This window comes from Musca autumnalis, unplaced genomic scaffold (genome assembly GCF_047663935.1).
Source record: "Musca autumnalis isolate F117 unplaced genomic scaffold, ASM4766393v1 scaffold_3, whole genome shotgun sequence".
Lineage (NCBI taxonomy): Eukaryota > Metazoa > Arthropoda > Insecta > Diptera > Muscidae > Musca > Musca autumnalis.
The window spans coordinates 192946209-192964427 of record NW_027411866.1 but is presented as its reverse complement, the minus strand read 5'-3'; the positions used below and the strand labels follow the sequence as shown (position 1 = coordinate 192964427).

The following is an 18219-nucleotide window of genomic DNA, read 5'->3' as shown; positions in this document are numbered from 1 at the left end:
TCGATCGGAACTAAATTGAATGAGTTTATAGTGATGGAAGCGACAAAGTCATTGTGATTTGTGTGAAGTATCTTTCTTCTTTATTTGCGGATCCGTTATTCGGATATAAGCGATCATACAATACTATATGTATTACAAATTAATATATTTTAATGTTTTATGTTATGAAATTATTGACAGCTCTCGATTCTTCGCAGCATATATTAGATTCGTTTCATCCCAGTATCCTGTCCATTCTTGGATGTTCCTTAACCAGTACGTCTCTCTTCTGCCTCTTGTTCTGTGTCCTTCTATATTACATTTAATAATGGCTTGTATAAATTTATATTTATGGTTCCTCATCAGGTGACCCAGGTATGCGATTTTCCTTGATTTTGCGGTGCGTAAAAGTTGCCTATCGAGGTTCATTCGTCTTAGAATTTCTTGATTCGTAATATGCGATGTATAGGGTATCTTCAGTATTCTTCGGTATACCCACATTTCAAATGCTTCAATTTTTTTCTCATCTGCACTTTTTAGGGTCCAGGTTTCTACTGCATATAGTAGTATAGACCAAATGTAGCATTTGACAAATCTTGCCTTCGTTTTGAGACCAATTTCATGGTTTGTAAGTGTTTTTTTGTATTTAAAAAAGGCATTTCTGGCCATCTCCACTCGACGCTTAATTTCGTTTGATGTGTTCCATTGGTCGTTAATTAAAACGCCGAGGTATGTAAGAGATTTTACGCGTTCGATGTTTTCGTTTTTGATATTTAGTGACGTTTCACAACTGACATATTTTCGACTTACAATCATATATTTTGTCTTCTTTATATTTATTTTGAGGCCATATGATTCGCTTACGTACGTGAGTTTGTCTAAGAGTTGTTGCAGCCCAGATATACTGCTAGCAATAATTGTGGAATCATCAGCATAGCGTATATTATTTATAATTTTACCCTGAACTCTTATTCCAATTCGTTCTCCTTCAATTGACTCATTAAATATCTTTTGGGAGTATATATTAAAAAGAAGCGGCGATAGTATGCATCCTTGCCTGACTCCTTTTGATATGGGAATTTCGTCAGTCAGATCACCATTTATTTCAATTCTTGCAGTTTGGTTCCAATATAAATTGCGTATGCATCTAATTTCTTTTTCTTGTATTCCAATTTCCCTTAGTATATTTATCAATTTGTCGTGTTGGACGTTATCGAATGCCTTTTCATAATCAATGAAACATATATAAACATCTTTTTGAACTTCGCGGCATTTCTGTACCAGTACTTGGATGGATAATATGGCTTCTCTGGTGCCCATACCCTCCTTGAAGCCGAACTGGGACTCTCCCATAGCACTTTCGCATTTCGTGTAAATTCGTTTGTGGATTATTCTCAAAAAAATTTTTAATATGTGGCACATAAGGCTAATAAGCCTGTAGTCACAACACTTTTTTGCATTAGATTTCTTTGGTATCGCAATAAAAGTTGATTTCAGCCATTCGTTTGGATATTGGCCAGTATCATACACATGATTGAAAAGTCTTACAATGAGTGAGATGTTATCACCATCTATTAATTTTAAGACTTCAGAAGGAATTTCGTCGGGTCCGGTTGATTTCCTATCTTTTAGTGATTGAATTGCATATTCTACTTCGGATTTGGTAATTGGGTTTCCCGTTAAAGATGTATTTATGTTGTTATCATATCTTGACCGTTGGTCGTCAGTGAATAATTGTTCAATATAGTTTTTCCATCGTTTCTTTATGTGTAATGGCTCAAAGATTGGTCGATTGTTGTCATCCATTAGTACTGATGGTGATGCTCTCTTATACACTCCTGCGGATTCTTTTAGTTTTTTATGAAGATTGTAATCATCGTGAATATTTTGTAGATGTTCAATTTCTCTACACTTTTCATTCAATAGAGCATTTTTTGCAGCACGCGTAGCGGTGCGGATTTCCTTGTTGATTTCCCAGTAACGTTCATAGTCAACATTCCTATATTTGCTTCGTTCCACACGAAGTTCCATAATTTCATTATTCATCCATTCATTTTGGGGTCTTCTTGTACAGTTTCCAAGATATTTTTTTGTTATTTTGCACATCGTATCCTTGACATTGTTCCATATATTTTCTACATCGTTTGAATCTATGTTTTCAAGTTTATTATTGATTTGCACCTTCACTTCATTTCTGGTTGATGAGTTATTGAGTATCTCAGTATTTATCTTGTGAGATTTTTTCTTCCTTTTCTTAAATCTTGCAATTTTTATTCGAACGTTGAGCATCAACAGATTGTGGTCGGATGGCACATCAGCTCCCGGGTACGCTGAGCATTTGGTCACACAAGATCTGAATCTGCTGTTGATCATTATGTAGTCAATTTGATTTCGAACGATATTCCTTCTGTTATCTAATGGTGATCTCCATGTATAGAGTCTTCTGGGGTGTAGTCGGAATATTGTATTAGTTATGGTCATCTTAAACTCTTGACAAAATTGAATTAATCTTTCTCCTCTCTCATTCCTTTCGCCAAGCCCATATCTTCCAGTTATACCATTTACTTCTTCATTCCCCACTTTGGCATTGAAGTCGCCTTGAACTATTGTTATTTCATGTGACTTCGTCATGTTTAATAATTGACTTATTTCTTCATAGAAATGTTCAACCTCGTCATTATTTCCATCACATGAAGGGGCATATACTTGGATGATATTTAAATTCAAGGGTTTTGCTGAGATTTTTATCATCATAGTCCTTTCAGACATGGGGATAAATCCAATTATACAGTCTGCAATGCTTTTTTTGACAATAATGCATACACCTCTCCTGTGTATCCCTTCCATATTTCCTGAGTGATATACTATTACATTTTGGGATTGAAAATCGCCGCATTCTGTCCACCAGGTTTCACTTACACCTAGTATATCAATATCAAGTCGGTTCATTTCATTGATTGTATTGTTTAATTTACCGATTTCGTATAAACTTCGGACGTTCCAGGTTCCAATGTTTAGCTTTTGGTTGGTTTTACCTCCGGGGATTCTTAGCACCCTCGTTTGGCCGGAGACTGAGGGCCGTTTGTTTTGATTTGTGTTGTTCATACTGTATGATTTTCAAGGGAAATTACTTCAGTGGTTTCCCGTTGCCTTCTGAAGGGTTTATAGTTTTCCTTCACGTTTTCAGCCGCTCCTCCTGGAGTTCAGACGCTGTTTGCTGCCGCTTTACTTAAGAACAGACGCAGCTACCTGTTGGTCCACGAGACGTATTTGATTTCCGTCTTCCGTGTGAAGTATAGAAACATAAAAATATGTGTTTTGCTCGAAATGATATTTTGAAATCGGTGCCAACACTAGCTTGAAAACTAATAAACTGATTGTCATGTAATTTTGTGGGTTCATCAACGACATGAAAAACTAGTCCTTCATCGACCGATTTTATTTTTAAAATTTTTTTTGCCCGTTTTATGACAAAAGACTTCAGTTTTTTATGTAAAAAATTTAAAATTTGAAATATTCTTAATAAGCCTACAAAAATATATGACGATCGGTTCATTAATTTAATTCGAACTATAGTTGACACCACAAAACACTTTAATAAAAACAGTGTTTCGTAGACGTTTGCCACAAAACTACGCAATATTTTTCAAAAAAAAAAAAAAAAAAAAAACTTCATAGAATATATTAAAATATTCCCTTCTATGTGAAAAAAAATCTACTAAAAAAGTTTCGTAGTTTTCTTGGAAAAATTAAAAAAAGTCGGCTCTTATTGGGCCTTATAAGTGGGGGTCATCACTTAAACAAATGCTTATAAACAATGTGCTCTAGCACACAAACAAGAAAGTTTCTCACGGTGCTCTTGAACCAAATTTAAATGGAAGGTGCTTACACCTGGGAAGTTTTTGCGGATTCTGAAACTACAATGTTCATCAATGAGAAATGTAAAAAAAAGAAAAAACAAGTGAGCAAAGGCTATAGTTGGGACTGGGCTGACCAGGTGATACCCTACACCACTACCCATGTGCATAAGCTTTTCACTGGTAAACTTTTCATTTAGGAATATAATCCGACTACCACCAAACAAAATTTCGTTACCATCCGATCAAAGTTGCGATCTGTAGCGTGATTGCCAAAAATGGAAGAATTGGATGCATTACCAACTATTGTGGCATCTCCCTTGTTTGACCATCTTCGCCAACCTACTTTACACCAATGTAAAGGTAATATTTTCTTCTTCCATTGACATGCTTTGCCGTTGGAATACCCCTACTAGAAGCCGATATATTGACAAAGAATAAAACTTTGAATTTGTCTCCACATTCCGACCCCATCAATCCCCAACATTTCGTGACTATCCGATCAAAATTCCAACCTGTAGCGTGATTACAAAAAAATGGAAAATTGGATATATTACTGACTTTTGCGATATTAATTTAAAAAGCGCTACGGCGATATTTTTAGTTTTTTGATTTTTCTCATCTATGAACATTGTAGTTTCAGAATCCGGAAAAACTTCCCATGTATATGCACCTTCCATTTAAATTTGGTTGAAGAGCCCCGTGTTCCTCTAGTATTTACTGAATCATCAACAAACCATCGGTGCCCACTGTAACTGAACAACGGATAATCCGGCCTTCATATATTTTCTGGGATTATTATACACATAAAAATCCTGTCCTTAAACGAGAGACTTTTGTTGACGGATTTATTTAAAATCTAAATGCTTCCTTTGATTATTTTTCTAACAATGGATTTTAATTCCGTTTTGCTTTAGGACAACATTATTATATTCTTAATGATTCCTTTGTTCGTTTTGAAAGTACTGAGGGCACCGCAAACTGCTTTAGTAGGCGGGCATTGGTCAGAAAAATTAAAAAATCAAGTTGTGAACTTAAAGATTTTCTAAAAATGATTGGTAAATTTTTTGTAAAACAAGTATCAAAAGGCTTTGCCGACAGAGATACACCCTTAGCCTATGTGAATTTAAACTTTCATCTACGTACAGATCGCATATATCAAGCTTTTTGTAGAAAATTAACTTATGTTGAAACTGAGGTATGGGGTATTGTAACTCGCGATGAGTTTTACTATACCATAACTTTTGACCGCATTTCGGCAAAATAAACTGTTATAGCCCGATTTACCGAGGGGTTTCTTAAAATAATAATTTGAGCGGAAGCTGTGGTCGTACTAATGTAAAAAAATCGGAAAAAATCGTTGAAATAAATGAGTTTCATTATGTTATTTTCCAATTAGTGGTTTTACAACACAATGTAGAGCTTAATGCTCAAAGGAGAAGTTAAAGAGTACACTTCAGAGCTGAAGTTTCTAATGTATGATTTTTTAATATATCCACTGTATCTACCTCAAACGGATGCTGACATTTTGAAACCTGAAAAATGGGGTTTTTGAATTTTTGCTCTAATCGGGACGCGCAGCAGGATTTCCCTAAAATATTATTATTTGATTGTAGTACTCGCGATTTCGCATTTTTTAATGTATAACATGAGGCTGTAGCCCTCGCAGGATCACAGTAATCTGCGCCCAAACACGAAATTTTTGTGCGTAAATTTTTCTCAAAAACCTATGTTTTTGGTTTAAAATTTACAAATTTCATTCGATTTCCGTGGAAACCCGCGTAAATTTAGTTTTTTTACGTTCTGAATCTAACAAGCCACGACGCGTAAAAATCCACCCACTAGATCGGCGGATATGATACCCCTCAAATTTCGAAAATTTGCAAACAATTATTTTGAAAATATCGCATATTAAAACGCGTTTTGGATGTGTTAGTTCTACTTAAATAAATAGATCGATACGCGTGTTTAAACTGCGCCAAAACAGATATTTAAAAACTCTCGGAAATCCAGAGATATAATAGATTTTTTCTAAAAATTGAGTGCGATGCTAAATCCACGGTTCTTGATGGATCGCATTGAAACTGCATAGAATGATGTATTTTTTAATGGTGATTATTGAAATCGGATGCGCATAAAATGTTAATGAACTTCGCGGAAATTATGACCATTTTACAGTATTTTGCACCCTAATATGCAGCAGATGCTACATCGTGGCCGCCAAATAGAATTTGACAAACTGTACACCAAATAAGAGGGATTGATTCGCTGTGTTGGAAAATCGGATGCGCATCATGTCATTTTCATAATTACGCGGTTTATATGCGTCTCAAATATTATAATATTCAATATAACATTATTTTAACGTTATGCCACAATTGGAATTCCTTGTGATTTAATATAAGGTTCTAATAATATTATCCAATAGGAAAACTATAAGCGAAAAGTTTGTTACAACGGAATATCATCATTATTGCGTGAAATTTTCACGAAAATGTCAAAGAACTCAAACATTTTTTCTCCAACTTTTCGTATAAAGCCATAAAAAAATAAAATTAGAATAACATGATTTTTATTTTTTTCGTCATATTTTCTTTGTATTTTTGCAAATAACATGAATACTATAGCTCCAAACTTCACGACTTAGGTTTCATTTTATTCCTCACAATGTTTGGATGCTGCTATCATTTTTTATATATAGTTTTTGTAAGTATAAGCGCTGTTGTTTCAAAAATATGTTTGTAAATACGTGAAATTATTTAACAAATTTGATTTTTCGCGAATCCATTGAGACTTTGCGATTATTTTTTGCATCATCGCAAAGGTTACGAATTCAGTTAACGATAATAGGATATAACAGCTAACTATATTAAGCCGCGATTTTTTTTTGAATTTTTTCTAATTATCATAATTAAAACGGTCATATCTTTTGCGCGCAACGATCAATGTTAGTAACGAAAGCAGATTTGGAATGCGGATTTTTTTCTTAATCTATGTACCAAAAATCATTGATGTAGTATCAAAATCTTTTTTTGATTTTTTTGAAATGGAAAAGACAATTTTACACATTTTTCCTGATATTTATAGTATTTTCAGAATTGTGTGGCCCTTTTGGACATTTGAACTCGCCGACAAAACTGTGGATTAGGATTAAAGTTCAATAGTGTTATGGAAGGAATACTTTTGGACCAGTATGCGAGGAAGCATGGACTTGCCCACGGAAAACATAATATCTCTGTAAACAGGACCACAACGAACAACATCGGTATACATTTTCATTGTGGAGGAGGTACCCTAAGGACCGATATTAGCCATTTTAGAAGTTAAAATTAAAGTTGGACAAAATATTAGGAGATTCAAAGCTTGGACCAAATTGGTTGCCCCGTTCAAGAGATATCGTGCATACCATTTTAGTTACATTTTTTAAATATTGGAAGGAAGTACCGGAAGTTGTGGACCGGTATTGCCCATATTCGAACTGAAACTAATTTTGGACAAAATATCAGGAAAACCAAATTTTGGACCAAATCGGTAGGTCAGTTCGAGAGTTATCGTTCTCTCCAGCCACTACATAATATGGTGCCATAGGGGTTTTTTACAGATTTCGGGAAGTTTTCGCAAGAAGTATGGACTTGCCCCTGGAAAAACTGTTACCGTCGTAATAGAGCCGAATGCAAGTTGCTTCAACAAAAATAAAAGTGATTCGAGAGCAGGTCTTAAAGTGAACTTATCCGAAATTTTGTGTGGGAGGTACCGGATGGAGGCAGTAGACAAATATAGTCCATATTTGAACCTGATCTATATCAGGAAGATATATTAGGATGTGTAAAGTATGGACCAATTCGGAGTGGACCAATTCAAGAGTTATCGTACGAACAATTTTTCTGAACTTTTTTGAACTTTTGTGGGGGAGGTACCCAAAGGAGTGTACCAATATGGCTTATCTTCGAACTTAAACTATGTTTGGACAAAATATTACGAAGTCCAAATTTTGTAGTGCGCTCCAACCACTACACACGGGGTGTCATAGGGGTTTTTTGCACCTTTCAGGCGATTTTCTCAGGAAGTATGTACATGCTGCTGAGGAAACTTGTACCGTCGTATGTGTGTGCAGTGAATTATAGTTGTCTAAGTCTGGTAGAAATTTCACGATGTGCAAAGTATGAACAAAATCGGTTATTTCCTTCAATAGTTATCGTGCGGAAGGACTGGACCGATGTAAGCCATCCTTGAATTTAAATTAAATTAAAATGTTACGAAAGCCAAATTTTGGATCGAATCGGTTGATCCGTTCGAGAGTTATCGTGCGCTCCAGCCAGCCAGACATACAAACATGGAAAAGCTATTACCCCTTAAATCAAAGGATGGTTATTACCCCTTAAATCATATTTACAACAACTACTTTATTGAATTCCACTCACTGTTTTCCATGTTTATTCTGTTATGGTTTTCGTTGAACTCTCCATCTCCCTCCCTATCACAAATTTGTTTTTCTCCAATAATCCTTCTACATTGTGACATCATTCATTGTAACCCCTTCTGCTTGCTCTCTCTCTCTCTCTTATTTATTATCTCCGATCATTTGATGTTTATATTCAATCCGTCTATATTTATGTGCGTATGTGTCTCTGTGAATCATTGTAGTCACGTGATCATGGTAGAACATTCTATACTGAGGATGCTGGAACAGTTTATGCATCAGTGATCAAATATGATTAGCAGGTGGGCGAGTTGTAATTCAGACCGCGAATAAAAACAGTCTGTGTAATCTATAAGTAACCTGAGTAGAGTAAAGCTGTGTGCTTAGTAAAGAAGTATAGTATTGCGTGAATAAGTGAGCAACGTCAATGAAGCATTGTAGAATCGTAATCTAAAGAATTCTCGTTATATTTAATACAAATCTTCCCCGATACGATTTGTATTAAATATATGGAGAATTAAAACAAAGTCTACATTAAGATAAATCTAATTCCCTAACAAATGGTGTCAGGAAGTAACATTACGAAAATTCTACAAGGAAGTTTGAAGGATCTTCGAGTCGAAGACTTGAGGTAGGTTGGATTGGCTGACTACCGGAAATAAGGCTGAGTTACAAAAATGTTATGAGTTCGATATTTGGGGATGAAGCCCAGAGACAGCCGCCGATAGTGGTGAATTAAGAGAAATGCTGGCATTGATGGTGATGGTAATTAGAGCAGACAATTCTAAAATAAAGCTGCAATTTATTGAGAAAATGTAAGAAAGCTCCAAAATTCTGAACTTTGAGGGGAAATTAGAAGAAAATTCTAAAAGTCTGAAAAGGGAATGTGAGGAGAAACTGGTCGCTAAATTATAAGAAAATTCTAAAAGATTAAAATGACATTAGATAAGATCATGAAGGAAATATTCAACGATAAATTCCAGAAAATTAACGAGAAGCTCGATGATGCTACACATGTTATTGAAAAGCGACTGGAAAACGTAGAATTACGGAGAGAAGTTTCTGGACATTGAGAGGAAAATATCAAAGAGTTATTGATAACACTATGAACATAAAAACTCCTGTTTCGATGGAACTACATCATTTAATCCCTTCAAATTACAGCTCAAGACTTTGGCTTCCAGATGCTCGAGGAATGACGACGATAAGTACTGGAGTGAACACAACCTAGAGATTTACCTAATGGAACTAAAGGGAAGAGCGCAGAAGCCAAATGAAACTCGACGTAGTTGGTATATCCATCCATTGGTGGACCGTATGAAATTGTAGCTTTTGTGAATGGTATAGGGGACACTGCGATAAAATATGCAACATATGCGACACCGATTGCAACATTTGTACAAGGTGGCGCAAAAGTAATCCTCCTATCAGAAAATGCTATATATTTTGCGATTGGCCCCTAATGTTAGTTCTGTTTTGACATTTGTGTAGTAAACACTTGCGAAATACACGTTAATCAACAATGTTACGCTACATGTTGGTGACTGGTGACTATTTATTGACCAATAACACTGTGCAACAAAATGGAGCTCAAAGTCTGGGGGGTGGAAAATTCCTATTGGAGATGAAAGCCCTTGGTGAGTATATACAGAACCCCGAAGGACAGATTTGCCGTGAGTCGAACTTTCGCGATATGACGTGATGAATATTTTGCTGGAGACCCTAAAAGGCATCTGGAATGAGCGTTATATATTTGTTCGCTGTTGTTTAAGCTTATATTTAAGATGGCATGTCTTCAGTCAAATCAAATGAGGATTTTTTCGTAGAATATTTCGACCTTCTAACATGCTTCCTTCAATGTCCTTTTCGTCCTTTATGTCAAGAACCGCAATAAAAGTGGCACAAGATGACATTTTTCAGCTTCGGAATATTCTACAAAAATGTCGCTCGGAAGATTTTAGGTACGGTTCCCAAAGACATAAAATCGATAAAATCTAGTTTAAGCGGTCGTTTTTCACTTTTACCCGAATCTTGCTCAGACAACCCTATATCTATTTATTTCAATACATTATTGTTAACCTATTGATGATCTAGAATTCTCGGAGTCATTAAAACAGTTGTATCTTGTTTTGCTAAGCACGTTAATTTCATTATTTTTTGGAATAAATATCCGGATATCCGAATTATGAAACCGGTTATTCTGATATTAAAACCGAATTTTTATCCGGTTTTTATGAACCGAATAACCGTATATGTATATCATTAGAAAGCTATTAAAATTGTCCAACAGATGTGACTAATATGCATTAGACGTTTTAAGCGGTTATGGTGCTGGAACAAAAAAACCGTATTTTTGAACCGTTTCTTAACGTTTGTGAGGATACATACCTGCGCGTGAAAAAAAATTATGGTCATGACCTGGGGGGTGGAAAATTCTTTTTGGAGGTGAAAGCCCTTGGTGTGGACATACAGAACCCTGAAGGGCAGATCCGCCGTGAGTCGAACCTTTGTGTTATGGCGGGTTGAATTCTGCGATGGTGACCCATTATTGCAAGCGTAAAAAGTTACGTAACTGAATTTCAAGTGGGTTTAGGGTGCTACTGGGACAGTATGTCCACACCAAGGGCTTTCACCTCCAAAAAGAATTTTCCACCCCCAGGTCATGATCATAATTTTTTTCACGCACAGAAATGTATCCTCACAAACGTTAAGAAACGGTTCAAAAATACAGTTTTTTTGTTCCAGCTCCATAACCGCTTAAAACGTCTAATGCATATTAGTCATATCTGTTGGACAATTTTAATAGCTTTCTAATGATATACATATACGGTTATTCGGTTCATAAAAACCGGATAAAAATTCGGTTTTAATATCAGAATAACCGGTTTCATAATTCGGATATCCGGATATTTATTCCAAAAAATAATGAAATTAACGTGCTTAGCAAAACAAGATACAACTGTTTTAATGACTCCGAGAATTCTAGATCATCAATAGGTCAACAATAATGTATTGAAATAAATAGATATAGGGCTGTCTGAGCAAGATTCGGGTAAAAGTGAAAAACGACCGCTTTAACTAGATTTTATCGATTTTATGTCTTTGGGAACCGTACCTAAAATCTTCCGAGCGACATTTTTGTAGAATATTCCGAAGCTGAAAAATGTCATCTTGTGCCACTTTTATTGCGGTTCTTGAAATAAAGGACGAAAAGGACATTGAAGGAAGCATGTTAGAAGGTCGATATGTTCTACGAAAAAAATCCTCATTGATTTGACTGAAGACATGTCATCTTAAATATAAGCTTAAACAACAGCGAAAAAAGATATAACGCTCATTCCACATGGCTTTTAGGGTCTCCAGCAAAATATTCATCACGCCATATCGCGAAAGTTCGACTCACGGCGAATCTGTCCTTCGGGGTTCTGTATATACTCACCAAGGGCTTTCATCTCCAATAGGAATTTTCCACCCCCCAAAATTTCGGTTCACAGTGTAATCGGTCGGTGACTTTGGAACAACGTGAATTTCGTGTAGATCGCCTGATTTGACCGCTCCAGACTTATTTTTGTGGGGCTTTTTGTAGTCGCGGGTTTATGTGTCAACAAGCCTCAGACTCTTTCAGCTCTTAAATACAATATCCGTCAAGAATGTGGGGACCTATCGCCGGAAGTTTTGGCCAAAGTGATGGAAAATGCCATAAAAAGGGCTCAAATGACAATAAACGGTGGCGGCGGCCATTTATCTGACATCATATTCTCGACTTAATGTAAAAAAATTAAAAGACCAAATAAAAATAATCCACAAGACGAATCAAAGTTTTTCATTTTTATTTTTTTAAATTACAGCCAAAAAACATCGGAAGTTTACTTTTGCTCCACCTTGTAGAAACCGTGTCATTTGCATTGGCAAAAAAAAAAAACGATAAGTCTACAATGTACAAAAGTTTGACACATAGCCCAAGAATGCATGTCAGCTCGAAAAAGGACCAGATCTTCTTCACAGCCTTCAAAAAGCAATGATTGACCCATTGCTGACCAAAAGTCCGAAGAATGAGACTCTATGTAAACCGAAGAATGTAGATCCAGCAAATCGCAAACGTTTCAGATCACCGATGCCACCGCCATCAGACAGCACCAATGATGTGTACAGCATCCATAGGAGCTTTGTTCCTTTACGTTAAAGTTTTACCATTTTTAACTCGGAAAGCGTTCCTTAACCCCAGAAAGTAACAAAACTTGAAGCAAAATTTAAGTGAGCATGCCAAAATTTCTTTCTCATTTACTACTTTCTGCTCGACAAATTTCGTGTTGTAAAAAGTGGAAAATCTGTCAAACTGCTGATTTGACTTTTTTTGACAATTAAGGCAAAAGAAAAAAAATGAAAACAACACGCACTGTCGAAGCAAAATAAAAATAAACAAAATAAATATAAATAATAAATAAATATAAATAATAAGAAATTTAAACCAGTGAAATAAAAAAAACAGTGAAATTTATTTTGTTTGTTGTAATTTTTGTAAACATGCATGTTTATTTTTATACCCTCAGCCTTTAGGCTATGAAGGGTATATACACTTTCATACGGGCAAAATGTGCCTCATCGAAATAATGGTTTTAGACCCCAAGTATGTTTGGACGAAATGTGTTTCAGACAATTTGGAGTCGATTGAGCAATGTCCGTCCGTCTGTCTGTCTGTCTGGCTGGCTGGCTGGAGCGCACGATAACTCTCAAAGGGATGAACCGATTCGGTTCAAATTTTGGCTTTCGTAATATTTTGTCCAAACTTAGTTTAAGTTCGAAGATGAGCTATATCGGTCCACACCTTCCGGTACCTCCCCCACAAAAGTTCGAAAATGTTCGGAAAATTTGTACGCACGATAACTCTTGAAGGGTGTAACCGATTTGGTCTATACTTTGCCCATCGTGGAGCGTGTACCAGACTTAGATCAGGTTTTAATATGGACTCGATCGGTCCACTCCGTCGGGTACCTCCCACACAAAATTTTGGAAAAGTTCAGTTTAGGAACATCTCTCGAATCGCTTTGATTTTTGCTTTAGCAACTTGTATTCACTGCCCTCCATATGGCGGTATAAGTTTCATCAGGGGCAAGTCCATACTTCCTGAGAAAATAGCCTGAAAGTTGCAAAAAACCCCTATGACACCGTGTGAGGAGGATGGAGGGCAAAATAACTCTCGAACAGGTCTGCCGATTCGGTCCAAAGTTTGGCCTTAGTAATATTTTGTCCAAACATAGTTTAAGTTCGAAGACAAGCCATATCGGTCCACTCCTTCAGGTACCTCCCCCACAAAAGTTCAAAAATGTTCGGAAAAATTGTGCGTACGATAACCCTTGAAGAGAGTGGCCGAATTGGACCATACTTTACACATCCTAATATATCTACCAGATATAGATCAGGTTCAAATATGGACTATATTTGTCCACTCCATCCGGTACCTCCCACACAAAATTTCGGATACATGTTCACTTTAAGACCTGCTTCCGAATCACTTTGATTTTTGTTGAAGCAACTTGCATTCGCTGCCTCAATTGCGATGGTAAAAGTTGTTTCAGGGGCAAGTCCATACTTCTTGAGCAAACATCCCTGAAGTTGTAAAAAACCCCTATGGTACCATATGTAGTGGCTGGAGATCCATTCTTTATAGTATCTCCTCCGCAAAACTTTTGATCTTTAATCCTAATCAACATTTTTAACAGTTCAAATGCCCAAAATTTTTAAAACTCCCGAAATACTTGCGTTTTTTGTGAAAAAAATTTTTCAAGATACACAGGCTGAGGGTATATCTCTGTCGGCAAAGCCGACTGATACTTTTTTACTTGTTAGCCATTGCAGCCAGATTTATTATTTTTCCGTTCCTTTACTTTTGTGCAAAACTTGTTACGTTAGAGAAATTTTGACAGTTCAACTTTTTTGCTACTTTTTCTACTAAAAAAGTAAAGGAAATATAATTCAAAGAATTTTAATATTTTTTTCCAATGTTACTTTTTGGCTACTAAATGTTCTAAATACTTACGGAATAAACTATAATTTCTCTTTCTATTTATTTCAACTTTTCGCAGACGTATTAGCGGGCATACATTTATTTTGCCGTTCTTGGACCGTTACTTTTCATCCCATGTATAATACATGTTCTCTATTTTCCTAAAAAAGCAAATATATCATTTTGTAACAAAAAATGTTCACTCACGCCAAATCTGTCCTTCAGGACGTTCATTCATAAAAAGAATTGTTAGTGTTGTTCCAATTTTATACATTAATAAACGTTCAATAACTCACAATGGAACCGATTACGTAAGATTCTGCTACGATATGTTTATCAATAATTGATTCATAACATCTTACAATTAATAAGATTCTAAAATACAATTAAAATACTTTGCAGTTTATTTGGGTTCTATTAATGACCATAGCAATAGCGGCATCATTAAAAACCAAGGAAAACAATAAAAATCTCTTAACAATTGAATGAAATAAAAAAAATCGAAAACATAAAACATCGTATTTACATATACAATTAAATTACTCACCTACATCAATATTCACAAATGTGTAGCCACACGTTCATTAATCTCCATCAGGAGAACAGACAATAACAAATAAAATCTCTACTTGCAAAAGCGATGCAGAGAATTGTTTTCAAAATAAAACACTTAAAATAATGATGTCATTAGGAAAAAAAGGTGGAAGTATTGTTACCTCATTTTTGTGGAACAAAATTACAGAAATAAAATTTGATAGATTTTTTGAAATTGTGTGTAATTTCTATCATTTTTTGTAATTTTAGTGGCGGCTATATCTATTTGGGGTAGGTACAGAATTATGGTTTAACCTAGTTCAACAAAACCCATTTAGCCGGTTTATGAAATAAATTGTAGTATTCGTTTACATTAGAGGATGCCATGATGAAAGACACGATTTTAGTTATTGAGAGAAACGTGTCTGACGATTAATCTCTCATATGTAAACAAAATGCTCAGAGGTAGTTTACACTAGCTATCAATGTCATATGTAACGAAATAAAAACATTCCATATCTGACCAGACAATATGGATACGTAATTTCACTGCTGGTGTGGACGCAAAAAGTAGATGTCGTAAGGAAAATGCACAATATTGCACACATTAGTGTCTGTATAAGAATGGGACATTTCAGCACATATGACATTGATAACACTGCGCGACAAAAAAACAGTAAGGAAAGGACTATATGATACCCTACACCACTGTGAATAGGTAAAATATTTATGGGAGCTAAATCCAAATGTGAACAGATTACGATATAATTTGGCACATATCGTCTGCTCCGTCGGAAAAGGTCGTAAGTCCCTCTCAATAAATTTTCAGGAGGAAGAAAAAACATTCCAGCGCTTTCTTTGTTAAAGATTTTATTATGGTGGTAATGGTAGTATTTTTCGTTTATTTATTCCGCTTCAATACCTGTACTCTGTTTACTAAAATTCCGTCGCGTTTGGGAGATAATTGGATGTCTTTGGACTTACGACCTTTTCCTTGTACAGTTTTGTATTTTTGTAGGGACTTACGACCTTTTCCTACAATTTACGGACGTTTTTAAAATAAAATATTTATACTTTACAAAACAATGTGGAAAGGGTATTATAAGTTTGTTTTGTCCATTATTCATGTAACATCGTGAGGTATTCGTCGTAGACCTCCTCCCCTTGCCATTTTTTCATATCTTGACGAGATAAAGCGATTTAGCTATGTGTGTCCGTCCATCCATTAACAATTGTAATAAAACTCCAGGCCGAAATTTTGTGGAGAGGTCGGGTTCCGACCAGAAGTGACCCCATTAGATGTTGGTTTTGATAGAAAGGTGTGAAATGGACCAAACCCACAATTTTTAACCGATTTTGTAGCTGTAGCTTTGTAGTTTTAAGAATGATTTGAGTTTAAGACAAAGAATAAGCTTGCAATTTAACATAGAAATTTTAGCTTCATTATCCCATCAGAATGGCTGGGGGTATGCAACTTTCCCCTTGAATGTTGTCTGTATAGGTCCACGCCTTCATATAGCCCCCATCGGTACCTCCCGATTTCCGGTATTTTGAAGGAGTGGCCTCAATATTCCTTCGAAATGGCTGAAATTTGGTATTTATTCTTCGTTTGGGGTATAAAACTTTCTTCCATAAATTTATCTATATAGGTCCACGCCTTCATATAGCCCCATAGAACGGTGCCTCACGAATTTCGGTATTTTTGCTGAAATTTGGTATTTAGCCGAATTTAACGACGTTCTTATTTGTTATTGATAGTCACTTGCATATCCCAACTAATTTGCGATGCAAAAAAATATAATTGACATAAGAAAAGGTAACATAACTCTTTCAAGGGCCAGCAAGGTGGACCGTTTCGGCTAATATTTAATATAAAACATGACAAGTTGTACTTACGACCTTGTATTTTTGCCTTATGACCATTTCCTTCAAATAATTTCATGATTAATTCCGTTAATGTACGTGATTTCTTAGCTACATTGTAATCCCAAATAGTGTTCTTTTTTGTCTTCCCAAGTATTTCTGCCCCAACTCCCAATCTTCAGCATGTAATGTCTTCCTGCGTTTAGGAAGTTTATCATCAGAGCTTTCAGAATCACTGTGAAAACCATAGGGAACTAGACCCATGACACCATCGTCTAATTCCATTCCAAATTCATACTGCTCTTCGTTAGCAAAAACCATGATGTCTTCTTAGTTTAATAACATTTCAATCAATTATTATTTTAGAATCATTTAATAATATAAACATTGCACTTACCCGCCCACTAGAAGGTATTACTTTATTGAATACAGAATACAAACTAATCTCGTTATGTAACAGTAAAATTTTGATTTTTTTTTTAAAATTTTCAATATATGAGGTATTTGAACACATACAGCATCCCAATTTGTATCAACGAAAAGGCCAGAAGTCCATCTTTCATAATCAGTTCGCTTATGGGGGAAAATTGATTTCAAATGTAAATTTTTGTTGCAATATAGAAATTATCACATTTTTGTTCAAAAGTTTGGTCCACAGGCTCTGCCAAGTATCATCCGATTATCATCCAAAGGTTTAGGCTAGTTCTTTACATTGTACCCCAACCATGGATGACGTTAAATATTATATCTGAACTACATTGGATGTAGTATTCTTTTAAAGTATACATTTTCCTGTGGACTTATGACCTTTTCCGACAAGTGCAAAACATATAGAAAAACACGACATACTACCATTTTCTTTTTATCATACGACGTGTTTTGACTTGTTCTATCATTCTGTAACAAAAACGCGATTTCCAAAAAAAAGGTGGACTTACGACCTTTTCCGACGGAGCAGACGACATATTGCTAGACCAAACACCGTCACCCCTTCCAAATTTCATAAAAATTGGACATACATAGCGTCTTTGGTGCATCAAATACCCTAAATCGGGCGAAAATATATATGGGAGCTATATCCTAATCCGAACCGATTTCGATAAAAACCTATTTCTAGACCGAATTGCGTCACACATTCCATATTCCATTGAGATCGGACATAAATAACGTGTTTCGTGCGCCAAATACCAAAAATCGGCCAAAAATATATATGGGAGCTACAGCTCCGTGCAACTAATTAGGGACAACACCTTGTCAAACATATTTGAACCAATACCTGAAATTTTTTAAAACATTTTTGTCCAAACTTTTTTTATAATTAGGTTAATCTAAACCAGCACTTACTTATTACATCATATGTGATTAAACCCATCTACAATTATAGGATTTTTTAATGAAAATTGTTATTTCGACAATTTCTAACCGTGCACATAATTAAGGACACATAATTTTTTTCATAGAAAGCTCAACATTTTATTGAAAACTGTTAATATTTTGTTGCAAAACCTTTGTTATCAATCACTGCTTGACATCTGCGTGGCATCGAGTTGACTAAATGTTCA

General features: G+C 35.5%; 1 protein-coding gene and 1 long non-coding RNA gene across 11 annotated transcripts in view; one reads left to right on the top strand and one right to left on the bottom strand.

Moving 5' to 3' along the window:
* The window catches only part of LOC141398634 (voltage-gated potassium channel subunit beta-2-like), a 726071-nt gene that overhangs the window by 228599 nt on the left and 479253 nt on the right, over nucleotides 1-18219 (top strand). The window lies entirely within an intron of this gene.
* LOC141398638 (uncharacterized) overlaps nucleotides 1-18219 on the bottom strand; it is a 188316-nt gene that overhangs the window by 163718 nt on the left and 6379 nt on the right. The gene's annotated exons all lie outside the window — the stretch shown is intronic.